Genomic DNA, 26,444 nt, shown 5'->3' with positions numbered 1-26,444 from the left:
CTAAGATTTTTAGGGAATTATACCTTCGTCATTATGCCGTTTTACGCCTGTTGATGGGGTATGTCCGATTATTATGACCGACTTTTTGAGGGCAATCTGTGCCATTGTCTTCCAGTGACCACAGGCTGCTTTTCTGGTGAGATTAAATCGTGTGTACACTATCTGATCAAAGTGTCAGGACACCTATTAGTGGACGTTAATATGAAGCACATCCGCCGTTCGCCTTTTAGACGGCTTCAACACGGAACTTTGTTTATAAAATAAGACAGTTTACATGTGAAGTGTTGCGACAGAGAAAAGAGCTTGTGAACACTGGATACGGTGCCACAAGTTACCCCAAAATCGAAACACAACACACACGTATATCATACTAACACATGTAAATCCACCTTATGATGAAGGCTTTAAACTTCGAAACGCGTTGTGGATATTAAAAATCAGTGAGTGGTAATAGTAAACTTGTTGTTTCACTCGATATCTTCGTGCGTCTCAAATGAATCTTTACAAAATCATATTTCCAGAAATCTATATCCTCTGCATCTTTATCACAGTGCTCTGTTACCAACTTCCAGACCGCTTAGCAGTGTGACCAACAACCGACTCATTCAGTTGCTTTTTCAGAATGTTACTGGCCACGACAATGCTACAGACAACCAAAGATCATATTGCTGATGTTCATAACCTCTGTGGCTTAACGTATCGACTATTAAACTCTTCCGTTTGAAGAATATTCAGTGTATATATATGGAGTATGACACATCGAATGAAAATATAGAGGTATTATTACTTTCACTGAACACGAAAAGTAAACTAGAAACATTACACATCGTAAGGCTGGCTGCGGAGTGCAGAGGTAAAAATAGGTGTACACTCACACAGGGCTCACTAGATACGAACTGATTTAGAATCCTACTCCCGAATACGACTCCACGATGTTAACCGTTGTGTGACGCGGTTGAGTCATTTTTTGAGGAACGTTGTTATCCACTCATGGATCGGGAAAGCAACCTACAAACGTGTAGATAACAGTGATGGTAAGTATCTAGAATAATATATTTAGAACAATACGAGGTCGCGCTGAGAAGAAATGCCACCGAATTTCTTATGTGAAAACTGTTAAAGCTTTTTGAATAAGACAAACCATCTTAAAATTCTAGATCTTTATTTCTCATAACTACATACTTATTTTTCAACGAACACATTTCTCGAGAGACCAGTTTGTTGACGCCGTCACTGTAGAATGTTTGACTTTGTTGACAGACACACTACCTCACCTTTGCTTGCGTCGCCTCATCACTATCAAAGTGAAGACCTCAAAGATGTTCTTTAATTTTGTGAAAGAGATGAAAATCGCATGGGACCAAGTCAGGACTGTATGGAGAGTAATCGTTGACTAAGGACCCAACGCGTCAGATTGATGCAGATGTCTTCAACACTCGTATGTGGTCTGGCATTTTCATACTGAAGAAAGGGGTGCTTCGTTTGCGAATGAAGTTTTCCCCTGTTAAAAACTCGATTACAGCACGCAGTTTCTCACGCACTGACATTAATACGTTACACACCGCAATGTTGCACGCTGCAATTCGGAGCCCTCTCGCGGCAGAGGTTTGCAACTTGCATCAGCGAAGTGAGAAAGTCGATCGAGTGATATTTATGACATGGGTTTCGGTTATGTATTCAGTAATGGAATTTCAACAGAACGTTTGGAATATGACATCAGTAACAAATGATACATTATTTTACAACTGTAAATATATAACTTTACTTGTAAAATTGGCCGCTCGTACCAACAGAGAGGCATGATAAATCGCGAGACTGGTAGAACTCAAATTATTTAAAACGGAATAATTCTATTTCTGCATTTCCGTTAACGCTCACGCTATGCATATTTCATCAACCCGAAAACTGGAACGGCGATCGCATATTTATTCGTTTAACTTGATTTTACGGTCACTGAAATAAAACCAAATAAACTCTCATTGCGGGAGAAGCTTCATTTAACATGTTCCTCTTCTTTTACGTGCTAAACATTGTTTTGTCAATGAACGTATTCACGAAAGAGCGAGAGTTTCCAACAAAAGATAACAGTGACATGCTAGAATACGATTTACTGGATCGAAAATTCTGAAATGTCATCGAGAAAGTGTGAAAACATTAAATGAAATTTTGGCGAGAGAAACAACTAAAATCGATAACAGTATGAAAAGACGTACAAAGATATTTAGGTTGGATTGGTTTCATATTTGTTTAGTTCAGATGACAGATAGTATAGTAATTAAAAAAGAATAGTATTGTAGAGAAGAAGTTTTAATGGTTAAAGAAAGTCACATCTGCTGCATCATTACACATGTATTGCGCTACGACCGATGTCGTTCTTAGACCATCTTCAGGTTGCCTGCAGTTAAACAAATAGGAAATAACGCTAAAGCTGCAGCATCTTAAGAAATAAAATAAGGAACTCACACTGAGAACAGTCTCATACCAGAACATCATTATGTTGTGCTAAATTCATGATATAAATAGTCTGATTGTCGAACGTAATGTTTAAGACCAAATCCAGAAACAATAACCATAAACAGTCTGCCGACCGCCTGACGGAAGTATGGCGAACAGCAGCGACGTGCTGTGTACACTTCGACCATAAATATAATAGACTGGCCCTGACGTCATTTTCGTGGCTCCAACATCTCTGGGCTAAAGTCACGTGAATGTTGGCAAAACATGGTTGTTTCGTGTTGCGCTTATGGCTGTACTCAGCGTTTTGTCGGGGGAAATGGCATTACATTTCACGTGTGTTTCTCTGATAATGCAGATACGTTTATTGAAATCTGCTGAAGTGACTTTTATATGTTTTTTACACTTGAAATAGAGTACCACGTAAATTAAAGTGTTGAAAGTGATGCCTGTAAAGTCAGACTCATATTACATTTTGGAAAGTATCTGTGATAATTCGGTTACAGAAGTAGGTATAAGTGTTTCTCGTTCCTACTCGTAGGTTCCCTAAGGATGAAAACCGAAGACAGCTTTGGATACAGGCCCTGAAACGGAAAAACTTTAAGCCATCTGCACATACGCGCCTTTTTGTATATACGAGTGAGATTATAGTAAGGTAAGAGCACCTATAGTCGACACATGAAGAGCATTTTTTTCTACCTGCTAATATTATTAAATAAATGTAGGTTCTAAAATTATTTTCTGAAACTTCAGAGTGTCACCTTTCATCTAAAATGTCATTTTTTTAAACTGATAGTTTAAACTTTTGTAAAAATAGTAGGAACTGAATCTTTGAAGTGCACCTAAAATCGATACTCTAAAATAGACCTGCTCCTAAAGTCGACAATTTTGGGACCTATAGTTGACATAATTCCCAAATCCCATTTTCTTTTATAAGTGATTGACTAGAGCTCAAAACGCGGCGAATCCAATGTTTAAAGTTTTGACACGAGCCCACTCTTGCTGTTTAAAAGAATTTTTACGACATTTTACTTTAACTGATAGTTTATAGTAATTTAGTCCTGCTGCCCACCAGAGGGGCCTTCGATATATTTTTTAGATTTTATAAATGGTACTGTGAACAAATTCAGGTCAAATGTAGTTCTGACATAATTTTTCGCAAATAAAAAAATAATTTTTGTTGGAAGCGTTTGGCAGTCAATTCAGAAATGTGGGTAAAATACGATACAAACACAGGATCGTAGACCGTTCATTTGAAATCCCGCCACGTTTTGCCAACAGTCACGTGGTTTATGTTGGAGCCACACCAGCCCTATAGCTTCTGCACAGCATGGCCAGTCTACTAGTATCTATGGTCGAAGTGTGTACACTAGACTGACCAGACAGGGCCGATCCGCGAGTGTGGCGTACACGTAAACATAGAAATTGGCCTCTGTCGAGTGGGATAGTTGATTATGCGATCATAATCGTTTAAGCAATAACGAAACCTTAGCTACAGAACTGACATTAAAGAGTAAAAATTATGTTCGCACAATCGGGTATCGGACTCAACAGAAGCCAAATGCTATGTTCACACGTATACCTCTCACGTGGAGCGGCCTTGCCGGGACAGATTTACTGTACATAGTAGTCGTGGCTGTTTGTCATAGTTCTGCTAGGTGATGGGCAGAATATTTGTGATAATATCTCTCGATTTACTGTTTAACATTGTATATGACAATCAGACCATTTACATAATGAATTCAGCACAACTCGGATTCAGCATAAAACTGTTGTCAGTGTCAGGTCCTTATTTTATTTCTTAAGATACTCCAGCTTTAGCCTAATTTCCTGTTTTGTTTAACTGCAGGCAACATGAAGATGATCTAAGAAAGAAACAAGAAATGTATACTTATACTGCTCAGGCACTTTTCATTCATCATTAAAATTTGCCAGCCGTGGTGATCAACATAATGAAAGTTACTAATTGCACAAGTTTCGTATTTGTGACTGAGTGGAACGACAGACTAAAATGGATTTACGCAGATATACATGTACAATGATACGTTTATGAAATCCAACAAAAACAAAACAAAAAAGACACATTTTCTTGGGACGAGACGCCACATTACTGTGCTCGACTGAAACTCAACGCTGGCGTTGCACCGGAATGTTCTTGATGGCTGAAGTAAAGTCCAGCGAAGCGAGGACTTCAGTAAGAAATCTGATTGATGGCTGCAGAGTGCAGCCAGCATATGCCCAGGACGTGAGCAAGAGTAGTGTGTGGGCTCCAATTAATGGTCTCCTATAAGCAGCCAGTTTACGCCCAGATTGTGAGAGAGAGCTGCGTGTGAACTCTGATCGATGGGCTGCTGATTGCAGCGGCATATGCCCAGAGCATGACTGAGAGGTGAGTGTGGACTCCAACTGATTGGCTGCTGAATGTGGCTGCATTCATCTGGAGCATGAGTGAGACCTGAGTGTGAACTCTTACTCATGAGCTACTGAGCATGGCAGGCATACACTCGAAGTGTGAGCAAGAATTTGTGTGATCGCCAATTGATGGGCTGATGAGCACAGCTGCCATACCCCCAGAGTGTGTGTGCGAGCTGCGTGTGAGCTCTGATTGATGGGCTGCTGAGCATGGCTGGTATACACCTGGAGGTTGAGCAAGAGCTGAGCGGGAACTCCAAATCATGAGCTGCTGAGTATATCTGGCAAAGACCCAGAGCGTGAGCAATAGCTAATAGCTGTGTGTGAACTCTGAGCTAAGCGCAGCTGGCAGATACTGGAGTATGAACTACAGCTGAGTTTGAACTCCAATTGATGGGCTGTTGAGAGCAGCCGACACACATCCAGAGTGTGGTTGTCGTATTATGGCACAGGAAGTGGGTTTGACTCCACTCTGCAATTTCTGTTAGCCCTTCAGGCAAGGGTGTAGGCCATTTCTTTGCCACGACGATAGCCGATGCATGTGCTGCGCTTTATACACACATTAACAACAGCTTTACATCAACTCGGTTCTGAGAATTCCGGAACCTGTACAGAAAACTGGAATGGAGATCAACATAAACATCATTTCCTCCCTTTTTATTGCTCATGAAAACCACACATTGCATGTTGTACCACCACACACCCAGACCTTCAGAGCTGGTAGTCCGGATTGCTGTACACACCGGTACTTTTAATACCAAGTAGCATGTCCTCTTGCACTGATGCATGCCTGTATTCGTGGTGGCATACTATCCACAAGTTTACCAATGCACTGTTGGTAGAGATCGTCCCATTCCTCAAAGGTGTATCGCCATAGATCATTCAGAGTGGTTGGTGGGTCACGTCGTCCATAAACAGTCCTTTTCAATCTATCCCAGGCATGTTCGGTAGGGTCCATGCTGGCCACTCCAGTCAAGCAATGCTATCCCGAAGGAAGTCATTCACAAGATGTCCACGATGGGAGCGCGAATTGCCGTCCATGAAGACGAATGTCTCGCCAATATGCTGCCGATATGGTTGCACTATCGGTAGGAGGATAGCATTCTCGTATCGTACAGCCGTTACGGCGACTTCCATGACCACCAGCGGCGTACGTCGGCCCCACATAATGCCACCCCAAAACGGCAGGCAACCTCCACCTTGCTGCACTCGTTGGACAGTGTGTATAAGGCGTTCAGCCTGACCGAGTTTCCTCCAAACTCATCTCTGACGATTGTGTGGTTGAAGGCATATGCGACACTCATCGATGAAGAGACAGTGATACCAATCCTGACCGGTCCATTCGGCAAGTTGTTGGGTCCATCTGTACCACGCTGCATGGTGTCGTGGTTGCAAAGATGGATCTCGCCATGGACGTCGGGAGTGAAGTTGTGCATCATGCAGCCTATTGTGCACAGTTTAAGTCGTAACACGACGTCCTGTGGCTGCACGAAAAGCATTATTAAAACATGGTGGCGTTGCTGTCAGGGTTCCTCCGAATCATAATCCGCAGGTAGCGCGCATCACTCCCTTGGGCGGTCTGAGAGAGGCATGTCATCAACGTTCCTGTCTCTCTCTATCTCCTCCATGTCCGAACAACATCGCTTTGGTTCACTTAGAGACGCCTCGACACTTCCCTTGTTGAGAACTAGTCGTGGCATAAAGTAAAAGTAACAACGTGGACGTGGTCGAACCGCAGTATTGACCGTCTAGGCAAGACTGAACTACAGAACAACATAAGCTGTGTACCTCCTTCCTGGTGGAATGACTGGAACTGATCTGCTGTCGGACCCCCTCCGTCTAATAGGCGCTGCTCATGCATGGTTGTTTATATCTTTGGGCGGGTTTAGTGACATCTCTGAACAGTCAAAGGGACTGTCTCTGTGATACAGTATCCACAGTCAACGTCTACCTTGAGGAGTTCTGGGAACCTGGGTTATGCAAAACTTTTTTTTGATGAGTGTATATTATTGCGACTACTTCTGACAGTGTTAAATGTATAGGATAGAGACGTTTAATGCATTTTATGTATACAGACTGAAGCGGCGAGTGAAAATTTCTACCAAGGCCGGGAATCGAACCGGGGTCTCCTGCTTACCAGGCAGGTGTGTTAGACACTAAGTTAACTGGGCACAGCGGTTGACACAACTACACGGACTATCCTGTACGCCTCTCTTCTTCATCCAAATTCTCACCCCCCCCCCCCTCCAGTCTACTTTCAGTTCCCCCTCACTCACGAATAGAATTGTCGAGGCCTTCCATGTTCTGGAATAGCACCTCAGTATCGAATGTAAGTGAGAGATCCAGCCTGAAATCCAGGAGCAGATACTTAAACAAATGAAGTGGCACAGTTTCAGAGACTTTACTGGTCTCATAGAGATAGGATATGTAGACTGAAACGGCGCCACTGTGACTTAGTGACTAAAGCACCTGCCTCCAAGCAGGAGACCCAGGTTCGATTCCCTGCCTTAGTACAAATTCTCACTCGCCGCTTCAATCTATATATATAAAATCATATCTATATGAGACCAGTACAGTCTCTGAAACACTGTCATTTAATCTGTATGAGTTTAATGCAGTAATACAGCATCATTTAGCGGGTATCGGTAACCTATATATTCTGAAAATCAAAACATAATGGGACTAGTCTGTCTTGTGACTAAAGTGTCCTCGTGAACATATGTTTAATAGTGACAATTTAATTAAAATCGGCTTAAAGATAAATCTAGTGGAATTATTTACCCGGAACCCTTGCTCTTAATACAATTAATTGCATCATTTTTATTTGCACTTAAATCCCTTTTGTGTGGATTAGTGTAAATATAGAAAAGAAACGGAAGAGACATAGTGAGTGCAGAAATTTCAAAGAGCGATTGAGTGGAGTAATACGACAGTGTGTATAATTAGAATTAAACAATATCAGTTCTCAAAGAACACAATATAAAACCTCAGTATGAGACTAAACGTTCTCAAAATTATTCCAAATTTACCGGATACCAACGGTCAGAAATTTATGAGTCTTTGAAATGCGTTTTGAAATCTCAGAAAATATTGTTTAAGAAAGTAAATACTGAACAAGAAGCAGCAGCTCGTCCTAGTTTCCCCGTGGCTCACTCAATAGCAAAACATGGAAGACCATTTAGTAAAGGATTGTATGATTGTAGCAGTTGAAGAAATGTGTCCAGAAAAAGCTAATTTATTTAAAAACACCAGTATGTCTGCAAACACTGTGGCTCGAAAAGTAAATGATATTGCTGAAAATATATTATCTTAGTTTTCTGACAAAACGTGACACTTAGGGTGGTTCCTTTTTGGCCTGAATGAACCAATATATGTTTCACATAGTGCACAGGTGTTAATTTTTATTCGATGGATAAATAAAAATTATAAAATGTAATAACAGTTTCCCGGCGTTCGTAGCATTCACTGAACTGACACGGGAGAAGAAATTATTAAAGGAGTAGAAAATGCTATTCGAAAAAACAATCTCCAGTGGAAAAATTTAGTGAGTATCACAACTGATAGTGGCGAAAACATTTGTGAAAAAAAACACAGATGTCGTTGCTGTCGCGTCAAAGGTGGTAGAAAATGACAATGGATCGAAACCATTAATCGTTCATCAATAATCTCTATGTGGAAAATGTTTGGATATGTCAGAAGTCTTAAAGCCAATCACATCACCTGTTAATTATGTAAAGCCACATGCTCTCAGTCATCGTCAACTCAACGAGTTAACTGAATAGATTGAAGAAAATTGTTTGCCTTAGTACAGAGACGTACGCTGGTTTAGCTGTGGAAAAGCTCTGACGCAATTTTTTTAGCTCCGAACAACAACTGAAATTTTCTGAACGAATGGAATCCACCACTGGCTGTCACAAAACAATGAGTGGAAATGGAAGCTATCATTTTGTACAGATTTAACTAAGCATATGAACGACCTTAATTTAAAATTACAAGGCGAAAACCAGCTACTGCCTTACTTGAACACTAAATTTAATCCTTTCAAAATATTTTGTTTCAGCCTCAATTTAATAAAAAGCGTGTCAAGTATTTTAATATATGCCAGTTATTCAGTCAGCAATCAGGGACTCCATTTCGGGTAGATTTCGCAACTGAACCTTCGAGGGTTTGAAAAATAAATTCTGAGTCTCGTTCTTCAGATTTTTGTGCAAACGACAACAAGATTCTTGAAAGTCATTTTAAAGCCGATATATAAACTCTTGCCCCAGAACTGCAAATGGAAATGGTTGATTTGCAATGTAACGATTTCTATGAAGATAAATATTTAAATTTGTCATTGCTGCAATTATACAAGGGTCTTCCGCTGACACAGTCTGACCAGTTGCATAAATTTGCTGGTTCCTGTTTTCCACTTTTGGCCCTACTTATCTCTGTGAAAAAAATGAAATATAAGAAAAATATTAAAGATCTTAACTAGCTGATGAGCACTTGAAGTCGCTGCTCATAATTTCCCCAAGTAAATTTGATCCCAAACTGCAAAAAATTGAAAGAGAGAAGTTGCAGCTACATTAATCATAATTACAGTTCTTAATGTTATTATGTGAACTACTTATGTATGTCACTTAGGTACGATAATTTTCAAGAAATGTCATATAATTACAGCTAAAGTAATTAGTTACTTCATATATGTCAGCTAATGTTTATCTTAATTGGTCGTGAAATAAAAAGAACTGATTTTGTTAGATTTACTTGCACGTAAATTTTACACTGAACAATGTTTTTTCTCTTAATGAGAAGGATTCTTTCCTGAATCTTACTCGTAATTAACACTCGTTAAGAAAAGCATTTCTTTTCAGTACGAATCCATCTACAACAGATCAATGCGTTCCATTCCGAAAAAATAGGTACTGAAACGGATTTATGATACAGTATAGTAACTTTTTTTTATAGTACAGTACATCCTGTTTTAGCAGAAAGTTGTCTGAAAGTATTTGTTCATGCGTGTGCTTCAAAATTTGTCGAAAAAGAGACATAGCTTCTTCGTTAGCAAAATGTTTAGCTTGCATATCTACTGCCTTATGTTCATCTTTAATGAGTTCGTGTTAGTTAACGACGACAATTCAGAATTAGAATTGATAAACAGATAATGCAAGAAAATGGGTATTATACGTCAGTGAAGATAAGATCTTGCAATATCGCTACAGGGAATTCGCAAAATCGTCGTGATAGGCCAGGCAGTACAGCTGACTGAACAGAGCAATGTCGGAGATTCTTCTTCACAGTGGAGAGTTTATAAGAGAACGCGTGACTTAGTATTCATTTACAGTGGCCAGAGAGACCGATCCAGGCCAGAAGGTCATTTTTGACGTGGTTATTAAAGACTGAAAAAAATAACACGAAACAGACCCTTTATGCGAAACATCGTTCAATAACGTTGTCATTTTCTTACATTTTCATCTACTCGTTGTGCGAACCACTTGTTTTGTAAGGTGCTCGATGGGCAAGGTTTGGCAGTAATAGAAAACATTACGGAGGGCTGGGTGCCATATACGGGGGGCCGGATTGATGGTGTTCGCGGGCTGGCGTTTGCCCGCGGGCCGTAGTCTGAAGACCCCTGACCTAGAGACAGGTATTCCCTAAATTTCATTACTCTACATTAACTAATGTTTGATGTTGCGATTTTTAGTCCATATTATCAAGGGAGACCAAGAGATGAATACACTAAGCAGAGTCAGAATGATGTAGGTTGCAGTAGGTACTGGGAGATGAAGAAATTTGCACAGGATACAGTAGCATGGAGAGCTGCATCAAACCAGTCTCAGGACTGAAGACCACAACAACAACATTATGAAACCCTCCGGTAGACTAACTTTATCCATTCCAAATTACCCAGGCTTATTGGCACCATAACTTTGCCATTGATGCCCCTAAAATGTGCTGCACTTCTTCGTACAAAACATTCCTGTTCATCCAAAATGTCATTAGCAGACAATGCTTCTATCGAATATAAAGCTGCTGTGGTCCATCGAGATCTACTGTAGCCCATATTAGCTTTCCTGTATCTGATGGTACTCTGTAATGCGAAACAACTTTTAACGCCATTGTACAGAGTTTATTTGGTATTATCTTAACAATTGGTGTACATTGTGATAGAGAGACATTTGCAATTGTAGCATCAATCAGATATGAATTCCCGTTGAGTTAAACTTTTTGTTGCCGAAGGTCGATGTAAAGTTGATGCCTAACCAGTAAGTCTAATCCAAGTATTGAAGAAAATCCTTGCCCCATAGTTGACAATACATCCATTGTTCACGAAAACATGTTTCCTACCTTAAATTTGAGTTGTGTTGTCCCTACTGAATCTATCGTATTATCACCTGCTGCGCACAACCTGTATCTCACAGTTTCCAGTCTCCCCTTGTGCACGAGGTCCAGACTCACAACCGATACGTGTGCCTCAGTATCCACTAGAAATTTGTACTTCTGCTTATTCAACCAAGCCATCAGGCAACAATACATCTACGCGTTTGGTTTTAGAGGACTGTGGTTTAGCGGGACCGCTCCCGATGGAAGGAAGATCCCTGTTGGTGTTTAACTGTTCCCTTTTCCCAATGTCTTTGCCCTCCATTTTGTGCATTTTGGATCCACAATCACAAGCCTTATGCCCGAAGCATTGTAGTTGGCAACTCTGAACCTTCAAATTGCCCCTGTAGACCACAACGGTAACATTCCGTACTACACGTAAATATCTTCCGCTTAGTACGCATTTTTATTGTACTGTATATTTGTTGTAAATGAGTGGTAAGGATGAATGCTGCTGCTAAATTCTCAGGGTTTTCCATTTGCATCCACGGTGTAAAATCTGGGAGAATTCCTCCCAGGAATTCCCTATTCTCTCTCATACTTTGGGCATGACCCTATCCACATTTGGATTTCTCGCTTCTGTGTCGCCCCGTAAGTCTGTGCATTTACCTATTGTATCATGTCAGAAAACGACTCAAGTGTTTCAGTCATTTTCTGTTTTACACTCTTCAATTTCTCCCTAAAATACTGTGCACTCTTCTTTTGCTATCCTTTGCCACAAATCCTCCGCCAGTTTGCAAACGTGAATGCCTTATTACGAACTTCATAGTACGAGATACAGGTCAGCCTGGCCCGTGATACGTAACTCGACCACCTGTGAATATGTTTCATCTGACCAGCTACTTAACTCGGCCGTGGTTAACAGATAGTTAATAAACACAATAACAAATGGTTCAAATGGCTCTGAGCACTATGGGACTTAACTGCTGTGGTCCTCAGTCCCCTAGAACTTAGAACTACTTAAACCTAACTAACCTAAGGACATGACACACATCCATGCCCGAGGCAGGATTCGAACCTGCGACCGTAGCAGCAGCGCGGCTCCGGACTGGAGCGCCTAGAACCGCTCGGCCACCGCGGCATGCAGACACAGTAACCTCCTCTGATGTTTTTCCCAGAGAAGGGAGTTATGAGGTTCGCTGCTGAAGAATCAATGGATGAAGAGGAAACATTCACTACAGATGTAACTTCATTCACACCTGGTTGTGACTGCTGTTTTGCCAATAAAGCTTGTAAGTGCAGATTTAGCTGTTCATTCAGTGCTTTCCGTTGTTCTCTACATTCTAACAGTTTGGAAACTTGCTCCATAAGAGCGGTTGTCGTATCACTAGTACTAGATGACTGTGTCTGCGCCATGTTTGTGCAGTTTACATTCTTTTTTTTTACACGAACAAACTAGTATCATTTCCAAACACCAACTCAGTAAATACAGATGTGAATCAAACAGTTACACCTAATTGTTACTGCTAATCATTGTCTAAGGACACTTTGCTGCTGTGTGTCCGTATCTTCTAATCTTCTACGTGTAGTATATGCTGCAAGTTTAAATTTATCACAGAGTGCACTATGACCCGTTATGTGAAAAATTTTACAATGTCTGGGAACAAGGTGCTCTTGCCAGCTATAGCTCTTAAATTTAATTAAATCGTCTGGCTGGCTAGGTATATGGAAAGTAGATTTGCAGTCTTCAACTACCGTCCTAAACATGACAACAAATACAGTATCCCTGAGAACAAGACACTATGTTTCTTGTTACGACTCACCCTACGTGATGGTTGCGGCGTTGGTGTGCCGGATCGGAAGAGGTTCCGAAATTGTGTCCTCAAATTCCTATTGGTGCAGGGCTCCAGCACTTACAATACGCAAGCTCAAACACTTTTGACAACCAATTCAATGTTTTGCCATGACGAAGTCTAATGAACCTTTTTGACATCGTTAGACGCAGTAAAACAGTGTTAAATACTACTTCATTTATTTCTCTGTATACAACTCGTTGCTGTTTACTCGGTGGCGGCCGGTGGCTTAGCAGACCGTCGAAAATACTGCTGAACCCAGCGACTGGCTCAGGCTACCTTAGCTCGCAACATGTCCTGAGCGCCATCTCATCGCCGATGACGGCGACAAATAAATCACTAACACTACAATTACTCAGTATACACATACACTGATCAGCCAGGACATTATCACCACCGACCTACTATCGACATATAAACCCGTCCAGGCGATAGCAACGTTATCTGGCGAGGAATGATCGCTAGTCAATGAATCATGACCGTGTGTAGAACGGGAAAGGCGCGCCTTCTACCTGACTTTGGCCGAAGGCAAATTGTTCTGGCCCGTAGGCTTGGCACAAGCATTTCGGAAACTGCACAACTTGTCTGGTGTTAGAGGAGTGCTGTGATGAGCGTCTTCAGTACTTGGCGAAACCAGGGTGAAACCACCTCCAGACGTCGCAGGGTTTGCGTGGCCACTCCTCACTACAGATTTCGGCCTTCGTAGGCTGGGCAGACCGGTAAAACAGGACAGGCGGCGGACTGTGGCGAAACTAACATCAGGCTTTAATGCAGGGCAGAGTACAAGTGTGTCTGAACACACAGTGAAACCAACACTCATAACGATGGACTTCCGCAGACGACGACTCACGCATGTGCCAATGTTAACACCAGGCCATCGGCAACTATGGACACTTCCAAGGGATGAGCTAATTGACAGATGAATTGCGAGACGGAGGCAAGCTAGCGGTGGCTCCATTATGCTCTGGGGCACATACACGTGGGCATCCATGGATAAACGTATACCCCTTAATGACGACCATGTTTCCCGACGGAAGTGTAATTTTTCAACAAGATAATGCGCCATGTCACAAGGCCAGGAGTGTGATGGAGGCACAGTGGCGATTTCCAAATGATGTGCTGGGCCCCAGACTCGTCAGATCTGAACCCGATCGAAAACATCTGGGATGTGATTGAATGAGCCGTCAGAGCTCATCGCTCCCCCCCCCTCCCCCCTCGCCCCATCCCCCACCACCGCCACGCAATTGGTGACTTTCGTGTGCAGATGTGGTGCCAATTCCCTCCAATGACTTACTGATGCCTTATTGCTTCCATACCACGACGCAGAGCCGCTGTTATACGTGCCAAGGGTGGACGTACCAGCTATTAGGTAGGTAGTAATAATGTTATTTTTATTTATTTATTTTCATGTTAAGTTCCGTAGGTCCAAATTGAGGAGCAAATCTCCAAGGTCTTGGAACGTTTCAGTACATGAAATTACAACAGAAAAGTAATAACAGATAAGAATAAATGTTTATAAACCAGAAAAAGTCAGTCCATAAGTTTAAGTAAACGCGATCAGCAAAACAACAAGGCTCAGTTTAATCTCTCAAGGAACTCCACGACAGAATAGAAGGAGGACCCATGAGGAAACTCTTCAGTTTCAATTTGAAAACGCGAGGATTACTGCTAAGATTTTTGAATTCGAGTGGTAGCTTATTGAAAATGGTTGCAGCAGTATACTGCACACCTTTTTGCACAAGACTTAAGGAAGTCCGATCCTAATGCAGGTTTGATTTCTGCAAAGAATTAACTGAGTGAAAGCTGCTTATTCTTGGAAACAACCTAATATTGTTAACTACAAATGACATAATACCATACGACATAAGCGAATGAAAATAAGCAAAGTAGACTATTTTTCATGTCGAACGATCACTCACTTCAGATACCGTTCGAATCGTAAAAATGGCAGCGTTAAGTCTTTGAACAAGATCCTGAACGCGGGCTTTCCACGACAGCTTACTATGTACCTGAACACCTAGAAATTTGAACTGTTCAGTTTCAGTAATCATATGCCCATTCTGTGAAATTAAAACGTCAGATTTTTTGATTTGTGTGTTAGAAACTGTAAAAACTTACTGTGATTTAGCGTTAGTTTATTTTCTACTAGCCATGAACTTAGAACATGAACTGCACTATTTGAAACCGAGCCCAAGTTGCGTACAACATCCTGTACTACCAACCTGGTGTCATCAGGAAACAGAAATATTTTAAAGTTACTCGTAATACTAGAGGGCATATCATTTATATAAATAAGGAACAGGAGTGGTCCCAGCACTGATCCCTGGGGCACCCCCCACTTGACTGTACCCCACTCAGACCCCATATCACAGCCATTCTCGACATTGTGAATAATGACCTTTTGCTGTCTGTTGCTAATGTAAGAGGTGAACCAATTGTGAGGTACTCCCCATATCTCATAATGGTCCAACTTCTGGAGCAATATTTTGTGATCAGCACAATCAAATGACTTAGTTAAATCAAAAAACTATGCCTAGCGTTCTAAACCTTCTTGTAACCCATCCACGACCTCGCAGAGAAACGAGAATATATCATTTTCAGTTGTTAAGCGACTTCTAAAGCCGAACTGTACATTTGATAGCAAATCGTGTGATATGAAATGATCAATTATCCTTACATACACTCATGGCATAGAAATGGGTCTAAAATTATCTACATTATCCCTTTCTCCATTTTTATGAAGCGGCCTTACTACTGAGTACTTTAATCGTTCAGGAAACTGACCATTCCTAAAGGAAAAATTACAAATATGGCTAAATACAGGGTTAACAAGTGTAGCACAGTACTTTAATATTTGCTAGGCACTCCATAATAACCACGAGAGTCCTTAGTCTTTAGTGGTTTAATTATTGACTCTATCTCCCTCTTGTCTGTATCACAGAGGAGTATTTCAGACATCAATCTCGGAAAGGTATTTGCCAAGAGAGCTATATGATTCCGTGTAGAAACTAAATTTTTATTTAATTCACCAGCAATACTCAGAAAATAATTGTTAAATACTGAACATGTATCCGATTTATCAGTAACAGAAATATTTTTACTGCGAACTGACTTTATATCGTCGACCTTGTGCTACTGACCAGAAACTTCCTTCACAACTGACCATATGGTTTTAATTTTATCCTGTGAATTATCTATTCTATTTGTGTACCACATACTCTTTGCCTTCCTAATAACATTTTTAAGCACCTTACAATACTGATTGTAATGGGCTACTGTAGCTTGATTGTGACTACTTCTAATATTTTGATATAATTCCCACTTTGTTCTGCATGATGTCTTTATCCGACTAGTCAGCCACCCAGGCTGCCTATTATTGCTAGACCCCGTTTAGAAGGTTCAAATGGAAAGCAACTCCCAAAGAGCATGAGAAATGTGTTAAGGAAAGCATTATATTTATCATCTGTGTTATCGGCACTATAAACATCCTGCCACTCTCTATTGCTGTTGGATTAACTTCCCTACATAGTATGTAATTAAATATGAGATTTGTTTGAGTACTAAAGCCATTTAATGTTAAAATTTGTGCATCATGGTCTGAAAGGCCATTCACCCTTTTACTAACAGAATGCTCAGCTAGTAACGGTGAATGAATAAAAATATCGTCTATGGCTGTGCTACTGTTCCCTGGCACCCAAGTTGGAAAAAAGACAGTCTGCATCAGATCATATGAATTACGAGATCTACCAACATCCTTTTTCTTGCACCGTCGTATACAAAATTTATGTTGAAGTCACCACATATAACTAATTTCTGGTACTTCCTACAAAGTGAATCAAGAACGCTCTCTGGCTTGAGCAGTAATGCTCTGAAGCCAAAGTTAGGGGACCTGTAAACAACAACAATTAGAAGTTTAGTTTCACTAAATTCAGCCTGCCGCTGTACAACATTCAAATATCTGTGTAGTGCAGTGCCGTGATATGTCTATGGACTCAAATGGAATACTGTTTTTACGTACACAGCCATTCCCACACTGCAAGAACTCCTTGAGACACAGCCAGCTAATCTGTATCCTGGTAAAGGAAGCCTCTGAACTGTCAAATTATTTAAGTGATACTTTGATATACCAATAATTTCAGAGTCAACATCTATAAGCAGTTCACAAACTTTATCTCTAATAACTCTTATATTTAGATGAAATATGCTAATTCCTTCTCTACTTGGAAACATTATATCCTCTGAAGGTGAGCCCTTAGTTAGAGGGACTTCCTTTAAGCAGGTATATCTATCAGCTGACTTCAGTCTAAAACAGGTGCAGCTCTAACACTAACTACTACAGGAATTTTTCCATGAACGATCCCACCACCACCACCACCACCACCACCACCCACTGCACTGTAACCTATATGCGTTGCCAGCCTCCCCTTCCCATACCTATTGAGGTGCAGGCTATGCCCAGTGAATCCCGATCTACTGATGGATCCAACTGGCACCACTGAGATGTGACCCATGCCCTCTGCCATCAGCGCCTTCCCCAGCCCCATGTTAACGCGCCTAATAGCCGCATTAAGATGAGGCCGATCATGACGCTGAAACAGTTGCAGTAAATGCACGTTAGTGCCACCAGTTTTAGTAGCTATCTTTACCAGGTCACCACCTACATCATATTCCCCGTCCCTATCAAGACTGTTCCCTGTCCACCCACTATCATTACCTGATCCTCCTTCGTAAAATTCCTACTTAACTCCCCTATGCTGTCAGTCACTTGAGCCAACCCTGCACTAGGCTTCACAATGCTGGTGACCTGGTACTCAGTCCCCAATTCCTGCAACTGGTGGCCCGCAGCGCTACCGTGCCAACTACCTAGCAGCAGAACCTTCTTTCTGTTAGACTTTGCAGCTGACCAAGGCCTCCTAACTGCTAAGGACTGCTGCATGTTCCCTACATCTACAGCTACAGCTACACGAAGCTCCTCTCTCTCAATTCTGACAGTCGGTCAAATCTATTTCATATACGCAAAGTATAACTGTCTGCATACCTCCTCTTCCTAGCTGCGTTCTTGCCAACTGCCAGTTCCCATTCACCCTCCTCAGCCTATCTAGTTCCTCCTTTGCGCGTTGTAACTGCACTGAAGGACACAGATCTTACGCTCCTGCTCCTCTATCAACTTATTTCTACTACGGATTCTGCATTCCCAGGAGAGGATCTCACTAGAATGTCCAGTGGCTTCCACAATGTATTCCCCCCCCGCCCACAAACCTATGACAGAGCCCACACTTCTCACTCATGGTAAAAGTTTACAGTTACCGAAAAAAACTATACGTCTACGTTACCAAAGTTCAGTTACACCAGTAGAACTATTTATAGAACTAACAATAGCGGTCTCGACATTCTCTACTAACAAGGGAACCTCCCCATCGCACCTCCCTCAGATTTAGTTATAAGTTGGCACAGTGGATAGGCCTTGAAAAACAGAACACAGATCAATCGAGAAAACAGGAAGACGTTGTGTGGAACTATGAAAAAAATATGCAAAATATACAAACTGAGTAGTCCATGTGCAAGATAGGCAACATCAAGGACGATGTGAGCTCAGGAGCGCCGTGGTCTCCTGGTTAGCGTGAGCACCTTCGGAACAAGAGGTCCTTGATTCAATTTCCCTCGAATCAAAATTTTACTTTCTTTATTTTCTCATAGTTATGATCTGTCCGTTCGTTCATTCACGTCTCTGTTCACTGTAATACGTTTAGTGTCTGTGTTTTGCGACCGCACCGCAAAACCGTGCGACCAGTAGACGAAAGGACGTGCCTCTCCAATGGGAACCGAAAACATTTGATCGCAAGCTCATAGGTCAACCGATTCCTCCACAGGAAAACACGTCTGATATATTCTATACGACACTGGTGACGGCATGTGCGTCACATGACAGGTATATGTTGTCGGCCCACCTAACTTGAACACTTGGCGAATGGGTAAAAAGATTCTTCTACCTTGCCCGATTTAGGTTTTCTTGTGGATGTGATAATCACTCCCAAAAAAGTGATGAAAACATAAGAGTTTGTCACATAAACTGCAACAAATGAATGCAACAGTTTCACAGTCGCACAGTTTTCCCTGAGCTCTGTCAAAACATATGTTTTAACGTTTTCAACCGTGTGTAGACCGTCAAATCCTGCATGTGTCCAAGCAAATCTGAACATGTTCTGGAATTTTGGAGAGCGAAGTTGATTATGTGTGAGTGCCTGAACTTTGAAAATTGTCTGAAAATAAAAAATTAAACTTCTCACTCAAAGGAAGACTTGAACCAAGGACCCCGCATTCTGCAGCTGCTCACGCTAACCACGGGACCACGGCGCTCCTGTACTCGCACTATCCTTGATGTTGCCTATCTTGCACATGGACTACTCGGTTTGTATATTTTGCTTATTTTTTTCATAGTTCCACACAACTTCTTCCTGTTTTCTCGATTGATCTGTGTTCAGTTTTTCAAGGTCTATCCACCGTGCCAACTTTAACTAAATCTGAGGGGGGTGCGATGGGGAGGTTCCCTTGTAAGAAAGCAACTACTTGTATTAATACTACTACACCACCGCTAATACCAATACCAACAAAACTTCACAAAATTATTATCTAAAACCCAAAATTCAAACGGCCACTGGAACACTTAGCGAAGTTAAAACATTGAATGAAAATTTTACTGAAATATTTCACTAGAAACGTTAAGAAACGTCAGCTGAAAAATAAAGCACGAAATTTACTGAACGGCTTCTGCGCACAGAAAACTCTAAAAACACAGTGAGCGAACGTTTCCAAAAGTTTATTAAATCGTTAGTTCACCACAATCAGCACGAAACACCTCTGAAAACTATTAAATTTTATAACTGTATAAGAGTGCACAAATAACTTTGTCAGTACTTAGCTTTATAACCGCTACAGCCGCACTGCACACCGCAGAATGTGAACACACTACTGAGGCGTGAGGCCTGGACGAACGACGTAAGCACACTCACGAATAACAGATCCCTCGAGTCAATAACACAGGAAGAAAGACTGAGATTAATGTTCTGGCTGATCAGTGTATTATACCCTGGTGCCACTGACACAGTCCTTCATGGTTTTCTATTCCTTCCGGCAATGTAGTTACTATATTTGCTGCTGTTGTTATTCAGCATCGCAGTTCACCCGAAGTAGCTAGAATGGGAAACACATACACGGAGTCTTTCGCAATCCCCCCGCCGTGCTTAGCCCTCTTGAAATCCATAGCTCTTTTTCGGTACGAAAACAATGGTAAAAACCTAGTTTGGAGTTTTCTAAGAAACAGCCCATGAATTAGTTGTCCCTCCATAAGCCCCTTAAGGCCAACCATAGACTACGTCCAATTCAAAAAGAAACAAAAGATTCGCTCCATTTGCCTAAGCAAAAGGAAGTGTGTAGGCCTAATATTCATACTTTGACCCTTTCCTGTAGGATAGTGACACTAAAACGATCGTTCTGCTGGGTATACAAATGGTCCCTAGCACAAGTGCTATACAAAACACTTGACCCTACCTTTCTGTTACCAATAAAACCCGAGGTATGAGCCCCGGAAGAATCCCTTTTATTATGAGCGGCATTTTGGAACATATTAGATAGCGCATGCTGTCGCATGCTTACCGATACAGTCTTGTGTAACAGGAATAATCTCTTTGAAACATGATGCATTTCGAATAGGGCGGTAAATGGATCGTTTTCCGAGAGAGAAATTATGTGTGGAAATTTATGATTTATGCCCTGCGAGACGTCCATGGCCCTGCATCCCCCTTACGTTGACGGCTAATGGCTTGCGTAACCAGTTACGATATCAAACATTATTCAAAGTCACCGTTGTGAAACAGGATGATCAACATCGCCTAACAATTTATATACATTGGGCAGGATTTCCCATTTGAAAAACGAGCAGTTTTCTGTCACGCAGAATAATTTATGATACACCGCCTGCATTAGTGCTTTTATTTCAATAAACTTTTAAGAAATTTACAATTAGAGACACATTGTTTCCATGTCACTAAATCAGTTTTGATGATGTTAATGATGACATAAATACTAGCCGGATCCGGAATTAGTCACCTCTACTCTGTGGTATCTTGTCTCCAAGTGCGTTACTTTGACACCTCTACCAATTTGCGTAGGTTACAAATCTATTATCAGCTTCTTCAACATTTTCTTCATGTTTAAAAAGGGCGTAATTCAGCTATTGCATGAGGCCTGAAACACTACTTGTATAAAACATTCTCGGACCACTTGCAGGTCAGTTCAGGGTAAAACCTCGAGTTGTCGACTTTCTGTACCATCGTCATCGTCAGGAGCAACTGATTGTCAAAATTGCCGCTGTGATGACCTTATACGAGGGTAAGTCAATTATTATCCGCAAATTAGTTATACAATTTTATTGTAATCAAATAGGAAACTTACAAGAACACCATCTTTCGACATAGTCTCCCTGAGTTTCAACGCACTTGGTCCATCGTTGTACAAGCTTCCTGATGCCCTCATAAAAGAAGGTTCTCGGTTGAGCTGCGAGCCAAGAATGCACCGCTTCTTTCACTGCTTCGTCCGAAGCAAATCGACGGCCCCTTAATGCCTGTTTGAGAGGACCAAGATCGGGACTATATGGAGGATGATCCAGTACTTCAGATTTGAGTTTCTGGAGCGTTTCAGCAGTGTGAGCAGCAGTATGTGGACGGGCATTTTCGTGCAATAGCACAATACCTTTTGATAGCAATCCTCGGCGTTTGCTTCGAATTTCAGGCTTTAGGCTGGCAGTAAGCATCTCACTGTAACGTACACGGTTCATTGTTGTGCCCCTGTCCCCATAATGTTCCAGTACTGGACCTTGTGCGTCCCAAAAACATCGTAAGCATCAGTTTTCCTGTGGAACTTTTTCTTGTACGGAGAGTTCGGATGTTTAAATTCCATACTCTGCCGTTTGCTCTCCGGCTCGTAATGAAGGATCCATATTTCGTCGAAATATGGATCCTGTCCAAGAAATTGTCCACTTCGTTACCATAGCGATCCAAATATTTTCTGCAGATGTCCAAGCGCGTTTGTTTATGCAACTGTGTGAGTTGTTTTGGGACCCGTCTTGCACAAATTTTATGAAACCCAAGTATGTTGTGGATGATTTCGTAGGCAGTACCGTGAATAATTTGCAGATGATGTGCCACTTCGTCAATAGTTAATCGACTGTCTAAGAGATTCATTTCACGCGAACGCTCAATGGTTTCTTCATTTGTGGCGGTAAACGGTCGTCCGGATCCTTCATCGCGCGTAACACTTGTGCGACCATTCCGGAATTTTTCAATCCATTCGTAGACATTCCGCTGTGGCAAAACACTGTTCCTGTACTGTACAAAAAGTCTTCGATTAATTTCGGCCCCTGATACGCCTTACGACCACAAAAAATGGATCACTGAACGTATCTCTTCTTTGGTGCAAATAGACAGCGGAGCAGCCATGATTAACAGCACGGCAGTGATAACGAAACTAACCTAGCAGCTTGGAAATTGAAAAGATATAACAACAAGTAAACAAAGCATGCGTCATCAACGTAAAACGACAGTACTACCAAAATAAACAAAAATATAGCTAAATTGCGCATAATAATTGACTTACCCTCGTATAGTCCAAATATGGCTTCTGATTGGTCGGTAACTGCATCCTGCTGTCATAGATGGTGTCGACGCTGGTAGCGCCACCGCTCCCATTGTAGCGCAAACACTGCGACGAATATCTCTGGTTCTTGTCTGCATCGAGAGCTCGCTTCCATGCGCCGCTAAGATTATGTCCGCCGTCACGGTTCAAAATTTTCTTATACATTCTTGTTTCTACAACTTCTTTAATTACAGAGTTCCAATATGTGGGAGCCTGGGACAAAACTTTTGTTTCGTCAAACTGTATTTTATGTTTGTTTGTGAGGCTATGCTCAGCAACTACATATTTCTCCAGTTCTCGATTTTTAATAGACCGCACAGCGCACAGTGGTCGAAGACGGTGCGGGTGGATGATCGATGTGATTGTATTACGTGGTATGTTGTAAATCCAAAGGAATCCTAAGGCTGGGACTGTCCTTATCAGGGCGTAGCATCTGCTTTATCTTCTTAGGAGATCGGATAACATATCTGATACCTCGTGTTCTAAGGACTCTACCTATTTTGATGAATGTAGCGTCGCAGAAGGGAAGGAATGCAATCTGTGGTTCATCACGTGAATGTTCAACTTTATCACGTTTCGTTTTCTTGGAGAACGCTGACTTCGTATCACGTGACCCGTAGCCGCTCTTTCGGCAGACATACTTTAGATGATTAATTTCGGAATCCAAGTGATCCTCGTCGGAAAGGGTTTTTGTTCTGTGTACAAGTATATTAAAGTTGCTCTATTCTGGACTAGGCAACGACCTTGCCGCAGTGGATACACCGGTTCCCGTGAGATCACCGAAGTTAAGCGCTGTTGGGCGTGGCCGGCACTTGGATGGGTGACCATCCAACCGCCATGCGCTGTTGCCATTTTTCGGGGTGCACTCAGCCTCGTGATGCCAATTGAGGAGCTACTCGACCGAATAGTAGCGGCTTCGCTCAAGAATACCATCATAACGACCGGGAGAGCGGTGTGCTGCCCCCGTGCCCCTCCTATCCACATCTTCCTCGGAGGATGACACGGCGGTCGGATGGTCCCGGTAGGCCACTCGTGGCCTGAAGACGCAGTGCTTCTATTCTGGACTGGGTGGTGAAAATTAAGATATAAATCAGTGTACGTTGGCTTGTGGTACACTGAGTGGCCAAGACGTCCATCCGACTTCCCTTGTACCAGAGCATCTCAAAATGGCAGCCTTCCCTCTTTCTCTGTCTCGACGGTGAACTGGATGTTTGCGTTCACACTATTGATATTTTCCTGGTAGGGCTCGAGAGCTTCTACACCGTGTGGCCGGACTGTGGCCGGACCATAAACGTGCCGCCGACGTAACAATAAAATGAAGACGGGTGAAGGTGAGCCGAAGTTAATGGACGTTCCTCAAATTATCCCAAAAAAAATTGGTCATTGTTGGAGACAACAGAAAACCCATAGCCACTGTGTCCGTCACTTCACAAAATTCACCGCTGTACAGGGGCACTCAACTACTCGGTTATCAGCACCCGTACAAATTCCCAACGTTTGCTCAGTCCAATCTCACCACTTTCAGGAATGATGATGAAATTATGAGGACAACACAAACACACAGTCATCTCGAAGCGGGTGAAAATCCCTGACCCCGCCGGGAATCGAACCCGGGACCCCGTGCTCTGGAAGCGAGAACGCGAGCGCGAGAGCACCCATAGGGAGATATCAAACAGAATAATCCCTCCGGAATTCCAGAAGACCATCGTAATGACTTTACCGGCTGAGGGCGCGGCTTTAACTTTTCTTCTGAGGAGGTGTGGTGTGGCGCCATTCCATGGACTGCCGTTTTGTTGCCGGTTCGAAGTGGTGAAGCGATGTTTCATCCCCTGTTGTGATGTTCGACAAAAAGTCGTCACCATCAGCTTCGCAACGCGCAAGTAATCCAGCACAGATGGTCCTTCATTGCTCTTAATGGTCTTCTGTCTGTGGGCGACGAACCCAGCGAGCACACCTTTCAATCGCTAACTGTTGTAAGGATGTGTCAGCACTACCAGCAGAGACGTCCAGTTGAGCAGCAAGGTGTCTGATTTTGATGCGTCGTTCAACTGGAATGAGAGTGTCCGTACGATCCATCACTGCAGGAGCCACAGCTGTGCGCGGCCGGCCAGCGCATGGGGGATCGGACAAGTTTGCGCGACCTTGCGCTTGTGACAGACGCCTCAACCAACCAACGACTTGCGGAGCTTATGTTCACTGCCAGGCATTCTGCAAATGCTTATGAATATATGCGATGCTCCTGTTTTCCGGCAACTCAACGACAGCTCTCTGCTTGGAACGCACCTCCGTTAGAGATGCCATATTGAAGGTTACAAGGCTACACGCAACGCCGACACCTATCGGAACTTCTTGAAACTACAGAGGCTGAAGGGGAAATATTGGCCGATGTCCTACAACAAATGGCTCATTTTTTCAGCCGAAATTGGCCGAGAACAAAAACTTTGTTGCATTACTTATTGAACGCCCCTCGTACATTGTAAATTATTCATTACAGTCACCGATACATATTTGTTGGAAAGAAATAGTGATATGACATTGTTGGCTGGGACACAGAAATGAATAGATTCAAATGCCTAACCGGCAATAGTTTATGCCAAGCCCGTAGAAAGATCCATTCCTCACGATGTACGAAACTTCTGTCTTACGCGTATCTGTTGACCGTAATAGATTGTAATGGCCAGATGTGTAGTGTGGTGTCACGCTTCTGTTGGATGATGAGAGAAGGGGTAGGGTGAAATCCTGTGACGATATAGAACCTTCTCCTCTCGAACAGCACAAAGAAGCCGCCCACCCACCCGACAGACGGATCACCATCAGTACTGTCACCTGCGGTTAATCCACACGCAGCGGAAAGATTTGGAATTTAATCTAGGACAATGGCACAGAGCCTCTTACTCAGAAAGTGTACGCCACCGTCTCTTTTCCCCTCGCCGGCGAAACAATGACGGTGCCATCTCTTCGTCTGCGTTGACGATCTCGGCTACAGAGGCAGGTATACATTTGGTAAATATGTTCCAGTTCAGAGATTAATCACCGAGCATTTTTTTACAGCTCTAAACAGTTGTAATCTTCCGAAGTGACCGATGTGAATTGATACAGTTGTGTGTTTCTTCTCAGTCTATTTCCGACTGTGATAGTTGGCAGGTTCTCGTTACACATTACTTTGAGGAAGCGACTGCCTAATTTCGCACGTTAATATCTTGTTACCATAGGTTTGATATAAAGTGCGATTGAGCTGCCCCTCTCGATGTTGGTTTATGAAACCCACAAAGTCATATCTGGCCTTCAAGAACCACTTGTAAGATTTTCATATTTTCTCGCTCACTACGCTTGAACCATTGGTCCTACAGAAAAAATAAACAGGAACTTAATGTGGGAAATTTAATGAAGTTGGTTCAAATGGCTCTGAACACTATGGAACTTAACATCTGAGGTCATCAGTCCCCTAGAACTTAGAACAACTTAACCCTAACTAACCTAAGGACATAACACACATCCATGCCCGAGGCAGGATTCGAACCTGCGACCGTAGCGGTCGCGCAGTTCCAGACTGAAGCGCCTAGAACCGCTCGGCCACACCGGGGGGCTTTAATGAAGTCAAATTTTGTATTGGCATACGTTTTCGCTAGAGGCTGTAGTTTTCGAGTTATCCAAGAAAAACATGCAAAAGTGACCTTCAAACGCACCCCACTCCCACACTCAGTGACCACCGGTCTTAATTTTTAGTGTTAT

The sequence above is a fragment of the Schistocerca piceifrons genome, chromosome 2, assembly GCF_021461385.2.
Source record: "Schistocerca piceifrons isolate TAMUIC-IGC-003096 chromosome 2, iqSchPice1.1, whole genome shotgun sequence".
Taxonomy (NCBI): domain Eukaryota; kingdom Metazoa; phylum Arthropoda; class Insecta; order Orthoptera; family Acrididae; genus Schistocerca; species Schistocerca piceifrons.
This window is presented reverse-complemented; position numbering follows the sequence as displayed.